Consider the following 10,866-nt stretch of genomic DNA (forward strand, 5'->3'; position numbering starts at 1 on the left):
GAGAGAGAGAGAGAGAGAGAGAGAGAGAGAGAGAGAGAGAGAGAGACTACGTGGCTGACGTCCCCACATTGGTCGAAGTGCTGTCTGGCCGGGAGACAAAAGGAAGAGTCGTCGATCAAACTACTTTCCCTCTTCGATGTAAACTGAACGTCACGTTCCCTTTCCTGTCGTCTCCTTCTCATATCCTCTGTGGCGCCGTGGCACCGAACGCATCGGAAACACCCGACATAATCGGGAGAATGCCATGTGGGTGCGTCCCGTCGGACGCGCCGCCCAGCCCCGCGTCGACCTCTGACCTTATACACGTCGCCCCGACGGCAGTCGCACGACGGCGTCCCTTTTCGTCTCGTTTACGGCGTCGTTTCCGTTCCGCGGTGCCGCCGCATGCGTCTTACCAAAAGGTTGCGCGGCGCGCTGTTGGCAGAAAAGTTCTGGGCAGCAGCAGCTGCTGCAGCAGTGGTATAGGCAGCATGCTCAGCAAGCCAGACTGGCGGGACGGCCTATCCTACGCCAGGCCGTCATCGTTGTGGTGCCTCCCAAAAAGTATCATGGACGAAGTTTTGAAGTTTAAAACGCAAAATTCATTTTTTCCGCAAGGTTGTGTTTTTTCCTCCCGCTTTTCTTTTCGCTACCGACGAGGTATTGACCCCGACTGACTGGACCCGAATAATAAAACCCTGGAGGAGCGGCGGGGCGCTGCGCAGCGAACGGGTTTGGCAGTGTGAGCACTGGGCCCCGCTTTAGCCTACGGGCCCCCGGGCCCCCCCGGCCCGGCCTAGGCCTGTCCCGGGCAGTCCGGCCACTCAAACAGATCGATATGAACGGCTCCTCCGGCTGCGGAGTGTAGCGCACACTCAAAAAATATTCGAATCGGTTTCAAATCGAAACTTTCCAAGAGCATTTTTTTTTTAAACGGACCCGTTTCTGCCAGACAGTTGGGCCATCTCATGGTTGGGCGGAGGGGGGAGGGCGTCATGGTTCAAGTTACGACTACGTTTTCAAATTAAAATATTGCGAAACTTTTCATATGGGGTTTACTAGGTACTGAATTCGAACTCTTCAACGATCAAGAACGGTCTGTTGTAAATGCACGACGCCGATCTTAAATTTACAACATCGTTTTTATTTAAGTCGACCCCCAAAAAATTAACCAAGATATTCACAGCGTGTAGCAACGCGGAAACAAAGAGAGCAGGGTAGGGGCAGTCACACTGATATCTGAAAGCAACTGGCAGAGACTTCGTTCAAGTTGTCACACACCGTTTCGAATACCTAAAAGACTTATACGCTCCGCGCCGCGGTCTTCAGAACTGAAGAGAGTTATTCGCCTTTTTCAGTCCGTTTGGGAAACCTGCACGCCCGCGGGCTGCCTGGATGTCGAGCGGGCCGAGGGGAGGGGGCTGGTATTGTGCTGGGGGTAGGCGGAGGGGGCGCGGGGAAGGGCGAGGCGGGGAAGGGGCGGGTACTTTCTCCAACCATTCGCATAGCGTCGCAGCTGCCCGTACACCTGTTTATCCACCTGCTTATAGTACGTCTCATCTGCAGTTCCGTGCAACTGCCGCGTAAACTTGTTTCTTCACACTGGAAAAACAAAGGTGTTGAGTGGCGCCTGCTTTGAAGGGGTGCTATGAGATTACTCTGTAAAGACACAAGAGCACTACTAAGGGTTCTATTATTTTGCCTTTGAAAATAAAAGACTAGAATCTAACCATCACCACAGGGTAGATTTTCGAGAGATTCAGAAGGATTTCGAATCTACCTTGTTTTGGTTGGCATAGTTTCGCCCGTAAAAATGACGGCTCTGCCATACAGATCGGCAATGTATGTAGAATGCGAGGGGGGCTATTGCATTGCTGAGATATGTTTACCTATGTAGCCTCTTTGGCTTGGCTCCATCGGCTGAGTGGGAGAGAAAAGTGCAGAGATGAACAGAGATAGCCGACCTGTCCTCCGCCTCCGCGGCACAAAATGTCATTTGAAGAGGAGTAAAACGTGGTTATAATCCAATTATGTGAGTGTTCGGAAATGACGTGCGTTTTTGCGTTTTTGCATGACGTGAGAAGTGGCACATATTTAAACAATAATGATGACCACTGTCATATAACAAGAAATAAAATAACTGCATCACATTCGTTAATGGTCTGCTTATTTAAACTGTCTTTTTTTTGTGCTGAACATTATGGGTGAAACTATAATTGATCCATTACACGCACAAGCGCACAGCCACCAGCCAGCTCCAGGTATCGATGGTGACTACTTGATGAAAACGAGTCCAATATCACCTGGCGACTGGCCAGTCCAGTGCGCTGTAGGGCGGCCCCCTTTTCGATCACGATCATTGCGCCACTCACTGGAAGTACGAACCGGAAAAATAAAATCACGAGAAACTGTTCACATTTCGGTGAAGAGTGAACTATACTACCCGGCCGAGCCGGTCCCCATCACGACACTGCTTCCTTATCTGACGCCGCTTTGGCAAGGCTCTATCAGGAGGTAATTACTCTCAAGGGGGTTTACCTATACCAATCACGTGACCCAGATCATACACCATATACTCGACTGGATAAGCAATATTCATAAACCCATTTTCTCATTTACAGTCGGGTTGGTACGATATATTTGAGGTGATTGCTTTGGTTAAGTAAGGTAAGGCGGAATCATTCGCTCGCTCCCTATCGCAGCTCGTTTATCGAAATAAAATTCAGCTGATTTGAAAGATAAATATTTGGCAGTTGCGTCAATTAAAAGAATAAGAGGACCGAGCTGTCAACGTAGATGAATCTTAAACATTGGGAACCAAGAATGAACTCGCCATATTCCCCGTTTGAAAACCATCGTACTTACGAACACTCGCGGTGAGCGGTGGTGCGGTGCGAGGGACGGGCGGCCCATGAATCTCACCTGAAACACACAAACGATTCACTTTGTTAGTTCTAGACGCGGAATGCGGGAGGCGGCGCCAGTAACGAGAACACAGTGTTACACCTGAGCGGGCGCGGCGGGAAAAAAAAAACATTAATAATTTATTGCGATATAGTTAATTACTTTGCACAGTGGAAGGGGTGAGGAGAAGGAGGAGGACCCCACCACGGCTGCTGCTTCTACTGCTGACTTTAATTAGTGTTCCGGTGAGGCGGCTAAGTGCAGGCCGCAAGGGAAGCGCCAAGTCAAGCTCGCTCGCTCTCTCTCTCTCTCTCTCTCTCTCTCTCTCTCTCTCTCTCTCTCTCTCTCTCTCTCTCTCTCAGACACATCGCTAAGGTGCACGGATTCACAGGGAGGCAGAGGGCGATTCCCACACCGCCTTTGCAGGAAATGAAGCAGAAACTATTTCCCCGGGCGGGGGCCAACCGAGGGGCCCCCCAGAGGCTCAGCGGGCCGGGCCCCCACTGCCCCCGTGGGCCCCCGGTGAGTCCCCCGCACTGGGACCCGTGCGTTCGCCATTACCGCATTAACTTGGCAAGAGCCGCACTTAGAGGTGGCGGTCGGGGGATCAGCGCTGATAGATTATTAAGCCTACTCAACATATGAGACTCGCAAAACTACGGAAACTAGCCCATAAAGCTCAGCGAGCGGTCGGTCGGTGTGGAACTCGTATGCTTAACTCAAGTCGCGGGGTTTACGTTTTCGCCGGCTATGGCCTATTACCCACAGGCCACTTGTACTTTCAGCACGTCACGTTTTATCTGTTTAACTTAAACTTACTGACTGAAGCTGCTTATTGAGGCACAGAGCGCCTCGTAGGTAGGCCATGCCACCCCGGTTCACTCGCGAGCGTTATATGCCTGCCTACTCGCCAATACACGGTAAAAACAGTGTCTCATTTTTTGAGGGAATATGGAAAACTTTGAGGAACTCCCCTGGTTTGACGGAAACTCCTCAGATTTTCGAGGAAGTTTCGTAAACAAACGTGGGATTTTTCCTCATGTTTTAAGGAGATTCCTCAAAATCTGAGGCGAGATAGAGGACTCTTCCTCAAACATATGAGAGTTCCTCAAAGTTTACCTATGTTCCTCAAAAAAAAAATGTGACATAGTTTTTACCGAGATAAGGGACTCAAGGGCTGGGTTTGGCCCGCGTTAGCCTCCCGTGGGCGGAGCGGAAGGGAGCGCGGCGTGAATGGCGATAGTGTGTGCGACAGCCGAGACGACGTAGCTCCTGTCGCCGCGGCAAAAAGGCACCAGTAAAAAAGATAACGTAGGCTGAGAAGAGGGCATCTGCGGCCGGCCTTTGGGGATCATCAAGAAAGTACTTCCGTCGCACAACAACTGCCATTCGTTCAGCCTGTGCGAGCTTACGAAGCGCCTGGTAGGTAGGCAGCATCTCGCCTGCAGCGCATGCGTGAGCCGCGGGGTGGCCTACCCTGGGTCTCACAGGCGCCGAGCTCCCGTAATTTTGCCGAATTAATATTAGTGAAACATACTTTCGTACTTTCTGGATGGTCCCCCATAGTCGCCACGGAGGTGGAGGGCGGAAGGTGGAGGTCCTCGACTTCCACCCTGATATATAGCGCGCGTAGGAGTGTTTCGAGACCACAGGACGGAATGCCTATTTTGGGCAGACTCAGGGTCATGACCCGGGTCATGATAACGCACTCCCACAGAGAAGGATCCGGTCGTCGTGCGTCGCGCGAGGAGTGTGGAGAGGAAGAGAGAGAGAGAGAGAGAGAGAGAGAGAGAGAGAGAGAGAGAGAGAGAGAGACCATTTCATCGGGTGAGTCGCGCAGATGCACTTCCCAGAATGACTATTTGACATCGCGCGCTCGGACGACCGAGACGATGATCGCTGGCCCGGATCTGCCCCCGCCGCTCGGCGCGCATCCACCGGTGCGCGTCTGTTTGACCCGCGCGGCGCCGAGTCATCTCCCGGCGACGATCTGTCGGATGCGAGATGAGCCAGCAGCGGCAGAGGACCGCGACATCGAGTATCGCTGCACGCTATCCATAGCGGGCGGCTTTCAATTTACCGCCGAATCTTCCTTCTCCGGCTGGTCGTGGCTGGTCGCGGCTGGTCGCGGCTGGTCGAGCGCACCGTCCACCTCGCCCAACGAGGACGCGTAGCCCGCGGCACTGCAAGCAGCGGGACAGACAGCAGATCGTCCGCGCACTTTTTTTTTTTACGGTGCCCTCTTCTTACTCCTATTTTGGGCTTGCGGTCATCTGAAGAAAGCCCTTTCACTTTAGCTCGGTCGTTCGGCCATTGGCGGCAGTTCGCAAAATGATGAGTGTGCGGCGAGTTATTGAGGCGTCACTACCCGGTGCGGAGCGCAGAGGAGCGGCAGCATCAGCATCTCTGACGAGCAGCACTTACAGGTGCGGTAGTGGAGGGAGGAGAGGTAGAGGGGGATTTGAGTGAAATTCATTCACCTAAGGTTTTCGTAATTTTATCAAGGACAAAAAAGAGCGAAAGGGTCTTTTAATCCTAACACCGTGCCAGTAACAATTATGGCTGATCTCGAGAAAAACAAATGGCAGTGTGCTCAAGTATTCGGTGTTCATACACTGAACACCTTCATAGGTATTCAGCAAAATAATTTCGTCACATTTATGTAGTAAAATAAGCGCAATTGCAATTGCATTCAATACTAAGTTACAGTATGGTTTTCTCGAGGCGGCCGGGGCTTATGGGCGCCGGGCGGGCGAAGCCGAGGTGCGCGCCGCTGCCCTTGTCGCAGCCTTGGCCCGCGTGCGGTTTTGTTGTCCTAACGACTTGATCATCGCCGAAGAAAGAAGAGGAAAGGCCAGAGAAGTGGACTCTGCATCGCGAGCGGCAAGAGCGCAGCAGAAACAAGACTTCCGCGTACATCTACTTGCGTCGAGGCCGTTCGCTTCAAAAGGCCGTCAGGACGAACAGCAACAAAAATGACAAATAAATCAGTTATTCTTCATTTTCATAAAAAATTATCTACTGTAGAGCGGGTTTGATTGTATGGTTATGCAGGTCTCCTCAACTCAAACAAGCCGCGGCTCCTGAACTTAATTCCAAACTATTAACGGAAACAAGCGATACAGATTGCTATCAATATTGTCGAATTTACAAGACAAATACCTTGCTGGCCTCTCGTAGAAAGAGAAAGGTGAGTGACCTTTCCAATAATTAAGTATCAAACAAACATTATTAGCGCGCGACCGATTATCGTGATTAAATTCCACCGTCTGTGTGTTTGGTTTCCCCGCCTTCACCGTTTTTTTTTTTTTTTGTTTTGTTTTTTTTGCATATAACGGCAAAAGCCCCCGCGATGTGAGGCCGCAAGACATGAGCGACAGTTAATCGATACTCGTTTGAATTGATGCAGAGGCGCGCCGCGGCAACCGTCTCCGCAAGTATGCGTGCATTGACAACCGCAACGCCTGCCGGGCCAGGGTGGCACAGGGTGTGCATGACAACTCTGTATAAAAGTGTGGCATTCCATCACTTGAAAGTATAATGTGACAACGACTTGCCACAAACATTCTTTATTAAGGTACATGCCAGATGAAAAAGGGTAATGCTAGGCTGTACGAAAAAAAGCACGCCATTTGCGATTTCCGTGCAACCTTTATCACAACAATTTTGCACGTTTAATTTTTGCAAAGAACAAAAAATAATTCTATTATTTTACCCATCTCTGCAATCATCAACCTTTCGAAATTCGCTGCGGCGGACGGCCAGGAAGAGGATGACACGTGACGAGGCGAGGACGGCGAAAGTGTTGCGGTGCAAGGCCGGTGCGACGCCCCGCGCGACGCCCCGCCACGTCACGTCACGCGTCGCGACGCAAGACGCATCGGCCATGCCCCATCAGGTGGATTCTCTGTCTCTCTCTCTCACTCCTTCTATGAGAACGTGGCCGTGGTCTAGGAGAGAGCGTAAGCCACAAGACTGGCATTGATTTTTTTCGTTATTATTTTATTTTCAATTTCAATTTTAGACAGTCTCCAGTGGCTCTCTACCCAATTGTGAAAGTTTCCATTTTTGCTACAGCAGAAAGATAGGAAATTGTAAAGGTACAAGGACATTGGTGATATGATGGCCTGCGCACCCTGAAAAAAATAGTCAGATGGCACTTCCTTAATCAGAGCCATGTAAACCCTATGTAAGAGACAGATTTCACGGAAACCATGGAAATGTGTGCACACATTATACCGGGCGCGAGAGAAGGTGCCGACTGCTTCGAGGGGAAATAGATCCCTGGGCCACAAATTTCGAGTAATAGAAATTCTCCAGTGGGCATTCGCACAATCACCCGCGGATGTGCCCAGCGACCTGCTGGTGTCGCCGCGCCGCTCTACTAACTAGCTGCGTGACGCGCTACATCGGATTAACATAATTTATTCCCACACGCAGCTGCCGCAGCTGTGTGCGATGACCTCAGTCGTCACGCCCGCACTGCCAAAAAAGATATAATTACAAAGCTCTGTTAATCTTAGTTGTAGTGGTTTGCCAGTTGTAACTGCAGAACTCTTTAGTTCGCCTGTTAACTACATAACTCTTTAGTTCTGCAGTTTGAACTGGCAAACTACCACACACTAAGATTAGCAGAGAGTGCGAGACAAAAACATTGTCACCCATAGAAAAGTGTGTAGTGTGTGACCATTATGCTACGCATAGACAAGGGTGTCACAATTCTGCCACGCGTATAAAATTCTGTGACCATTGCAACTGTCCATAGATACGTCTTTTACATTTACCTTGTTGTCACACACTCCGCTTTACTGTGTGTGACATGACGTGACTATTCTGAACCGCAGCACCTATAGCGGGTCGAGCCCCATCACGGGGACGGCGGCGGTCGCCACAATCACCTCCTCATCTTGGCGATGGGTTTTGCTCTGGCCGCCCTCCACCGCGGTTCAAGGACGAGCGGCGCACGACGCGACCCTGCTGCGAGTGCGAGAGAGAGAGGGAGAGAGCGAGCGAGTGTCCGGCGCGTGAGTGGGAGAGAGAGAGAGATAAAGCGAGTATAGTGAAGTGAGCGCGCTCAGCGCATCGCCGTCATGAGGGTCAATCACATATCGAACGGACCGCGAAAAAGAAAAATAACAACGCAGAGTTACGCACGAAGGCAATAAACTTGGGGGAGATGGGGAGTCCTTTCAGAACAGCCCTGACATCAGTGGCCTGGATACAGGTACCAAAAGCACGCGACTGGAGTGTACAGGACGAACCCCCACACAATCCACACCCAAATTTGTGTTCCTTGATTTTAGTTCCTTTTCCGTGTACTTAATGCATTGCGTTTGTTCTTAGTGCACTCAAGCAGACAATCAAGTTCCGAGTGTGTCAGAACTGGCGCTGCTGCAGTCAAGCGGTATTGCAAACCATCTTGAGCCATGGCGCTACACAAAATAATGTACTAAGACCGTGAGGATCATACCACCACCATGGGCGGCCGGCGCAGCCCCCGAAAGTGGTCTCATGGTGGGCCTCTTGGTGGACCGCGGGCCCGCCTGGTGAGCCCACCACCTGCCCTTCGGGGAGCACACTCCCACGACGGGGTGCTCGGACTCCAGGTCGATACATGTTGTTGCGCCCGAAGGTCATGCCCGGCCCCATCAACACCGCGCTGGCTGGCCCCGCCGCCCGCGGCGGTGGGTCGCGCGCTCGCGCGGGTTCGAGCCCCGCCTCTCCTCAATTTTTCACACGGAGAGCGGGGAGAGCGGGGCGACCCGTGGCCGCACATTATCACCCGTACGACGGCAGCGTTAGCCCGCGCTTTATTTTGAACAGTGTTGCCGCTGCTGCAGTGGCAGTCGGACTGGAGGTAATCACGGCAAGGCTCTGTTCGAGGTCGCTATCAGCCACACGGCCTGCAGCAAGCACCTCCATGGCTATAAGGGGGCTCGGGGGGCCCCTGACGGATCATCGGGGGCATGAGGGGGCTCAGAGGGCCTCTGCGGGGGATCATTGGGGACATAAGGGAGCTCGGGTGGCCTCGGGGGGATCATCAGGGACATGGAGTGGGCTCGGGTCGGGGGTCCTCGGGGGGATCATCGGGGACATGAGGGGGTTCTAGGGGCCTCTGGGAGAGGGGGAAGGGGGTCCTTGGAGACATGAGGAAGCATGGTGGTTACATGGTTTTTTAAGGAACAAGGGAAAACTTTCAGGATCACACATTTTTAACGGAAAACTCCTCCGACCTTGCCTCAGATTTTGAAGGATCTTCTCATAAATGAGGAAAAATATCACATTTTGGGGAGGAAACTTCCTCGAAATCAGAGGAGTTTTTCTCAAACCAGGGAAGCTCCTAAAAGTTTTTCCTTTTCCCTCAATAAAATAGAACATCGTTTTTACCGTATAGGCCATCGGAGGGAACCTGCTCGTCCTCAAGCACAGCCACTGCCCGGCCCGGCCCACGCCATGAGGTATTCATTTGGCTCGGGGGATGCCATAGAGTGACCAATAGGTCAGCCGCCCGGGGGGCAGGGCAGTCCCTCCGGCCAGGGAAGCAAGGACAGCAAAGGGAGAGCCTCTCTGCTCCTGGCGATTTCCTCATACGCACGATATGGATTTCTCTCCTTCACAAATGACATCATATCAGGGGAAAGGACTCAACTCAGTAAACCCCCTACTTTCAAGTTATTCATAACTCAATAGGAAATCCGTCTCGTTGTCCGAAAGCACACTTGGTGAACTTTACTTGTCGAGGCGTCCGCGTACGGGGGGGCGTCCTGCCGGGCCTCGAGTGAGTCTTTGCGGCCCATCCCCGCGCGTCGTCGGCAGCGCGTTCCATAGGAAAACGCGGCCGGTCCGTCCACGGGACAGGACAGGCCACGTCAGGCGGCCCCGCAGCCGGTCGATACAGGGCCATCACATTCCCCAACGAACGGCTCGCCGCCACGTAAGTGGGGCACAGTACATGTGTATCGCCCGCCCCTCAAATGTGCGCTCTTTTCCTATTCAAATGTCATGCCATTTATTTTATGTAATAATTAACTTTTCTTATTGAGACGACTCGTTCGTAGCTGTTCATTTCGTTTTACCGTAGAGCCTTTTTTTTTTTCGAGGCGCGAGCGGCAATCGACGCGCAGACCAGAATGTCCCAAGCCCCTCCCGCTTCTCACGGGGCGTCGCGCGTTGCAGTCTGCCTGCCGCTGTTGTTGTTGTTTTTGTTGTTGTTGTTGTTGTTGTCGTTGTTGTTATATCGCACGGCGAAACTGCACCTCAGTCCGTCTCGTCGAGAAGTAGTGGCGCCGCAGGTCCTTGGCCTGCTAGTCGTCCCAATCCCAATCAATGCGGCCACTCTTTGCAAATCGACAGTCAGAGGGAGAAAGGGTGGGAGAAAGGGAGGGAGAAAGGGAGGAGATGTGGAGGGAAGGGAGGGAAAGGAGGGAGGGGAGGGAGGGAGAGAGGGAGGGAGGGAAGGGAGGGAGAGGGGGACGAAAGGGTTGTAGTGGAGAGCACACGCTGCCCAACCATCCGACCCCAGCTGGTCGCCACACGACACGACAAAAAGTACTATACAGCAATAGTTTCGGATTTACGAGCTTGCGGCGGGCGCGGGCGGCGACACAGAGGCACAGAGTGCCGGCCGGCTAATCTGATCGGTGCACGGCACACACCCCGCACGGCACGGCACATGTCACCCCGCGGGGCCATCCGCACCCCCGCGCTCCATCCCCCAGCCAACCACCAACAGACTACGTAAAAAAATTAGCTAATACAAAATTAACTAAAAAATTGGCTAACGCAAAAATTAGCTAACACGAATTTAGCTAACAAAAAACTGTCTAACATAAGATTTGATAAAAAATTAGCCAAAAAATAGCTAAAATATTTTTTTTATTGGCTGAGCTTGCGAAGCCTTTGCTGTGTTTATTGGCTGAGCTTGCGAAGCCTTTGCTGTGATGTGGGGTGCAGAGAACTCTTTGGTCGTGTGTCTGTCTGTCT

The 10,866-nt window shown here is 52.1% G+C and overlaps 1 protein-coding gene and 1 long non-coding RNA gene across 2 annotated transcripts in view; both read right to left on the reverse strand.

Moving 5' to 3' along the window:
- Positions 1–3,131, reverse strand: part of LOC127749635 (uncharacterized) — a 13,307-nt gene extending 10,176 nt beyond the window's left edge. Inside the window, exons 1-2 of the long non-coding RNA XR_008011263.1 lie at positions 3,046–3,131; positions 2,845–2,901 (exon numbers count right to left, since the gene is read on the reverse strand). This is a non-coding gene — a long non-coding RNA (uncharacterized LOC127749635). The remainder of the gene's footprint in view (positions 1–2,844; positions 2,902–3,045) is intronic.
- The window catches only part of LOC113210413 (uncharacterized), a 91,285-nt gene that overhangs the window by 75,008 nt on the left and 5,411 nt on the right, over positions 1–10,866 (reverse strand). The window lies entirely within an intron of this gene.

This window comes from Frankliniella occidentalis, unplaced genomic scaffold (assembly GCF_000697945.3).
Source record: "Frankliniella occidentalis isolate FOCC.00 unplaced genomic scaffold, Focc_3.1 Scaffold72, whole genome shotgun sequence".
NCBI classification, from domain to species: Eukaryota; Metazoa; Arthropoda; class Insecta; order Thysanoptera; family Thripidae; genus Frankliniella; species Frankliniella occidentalis.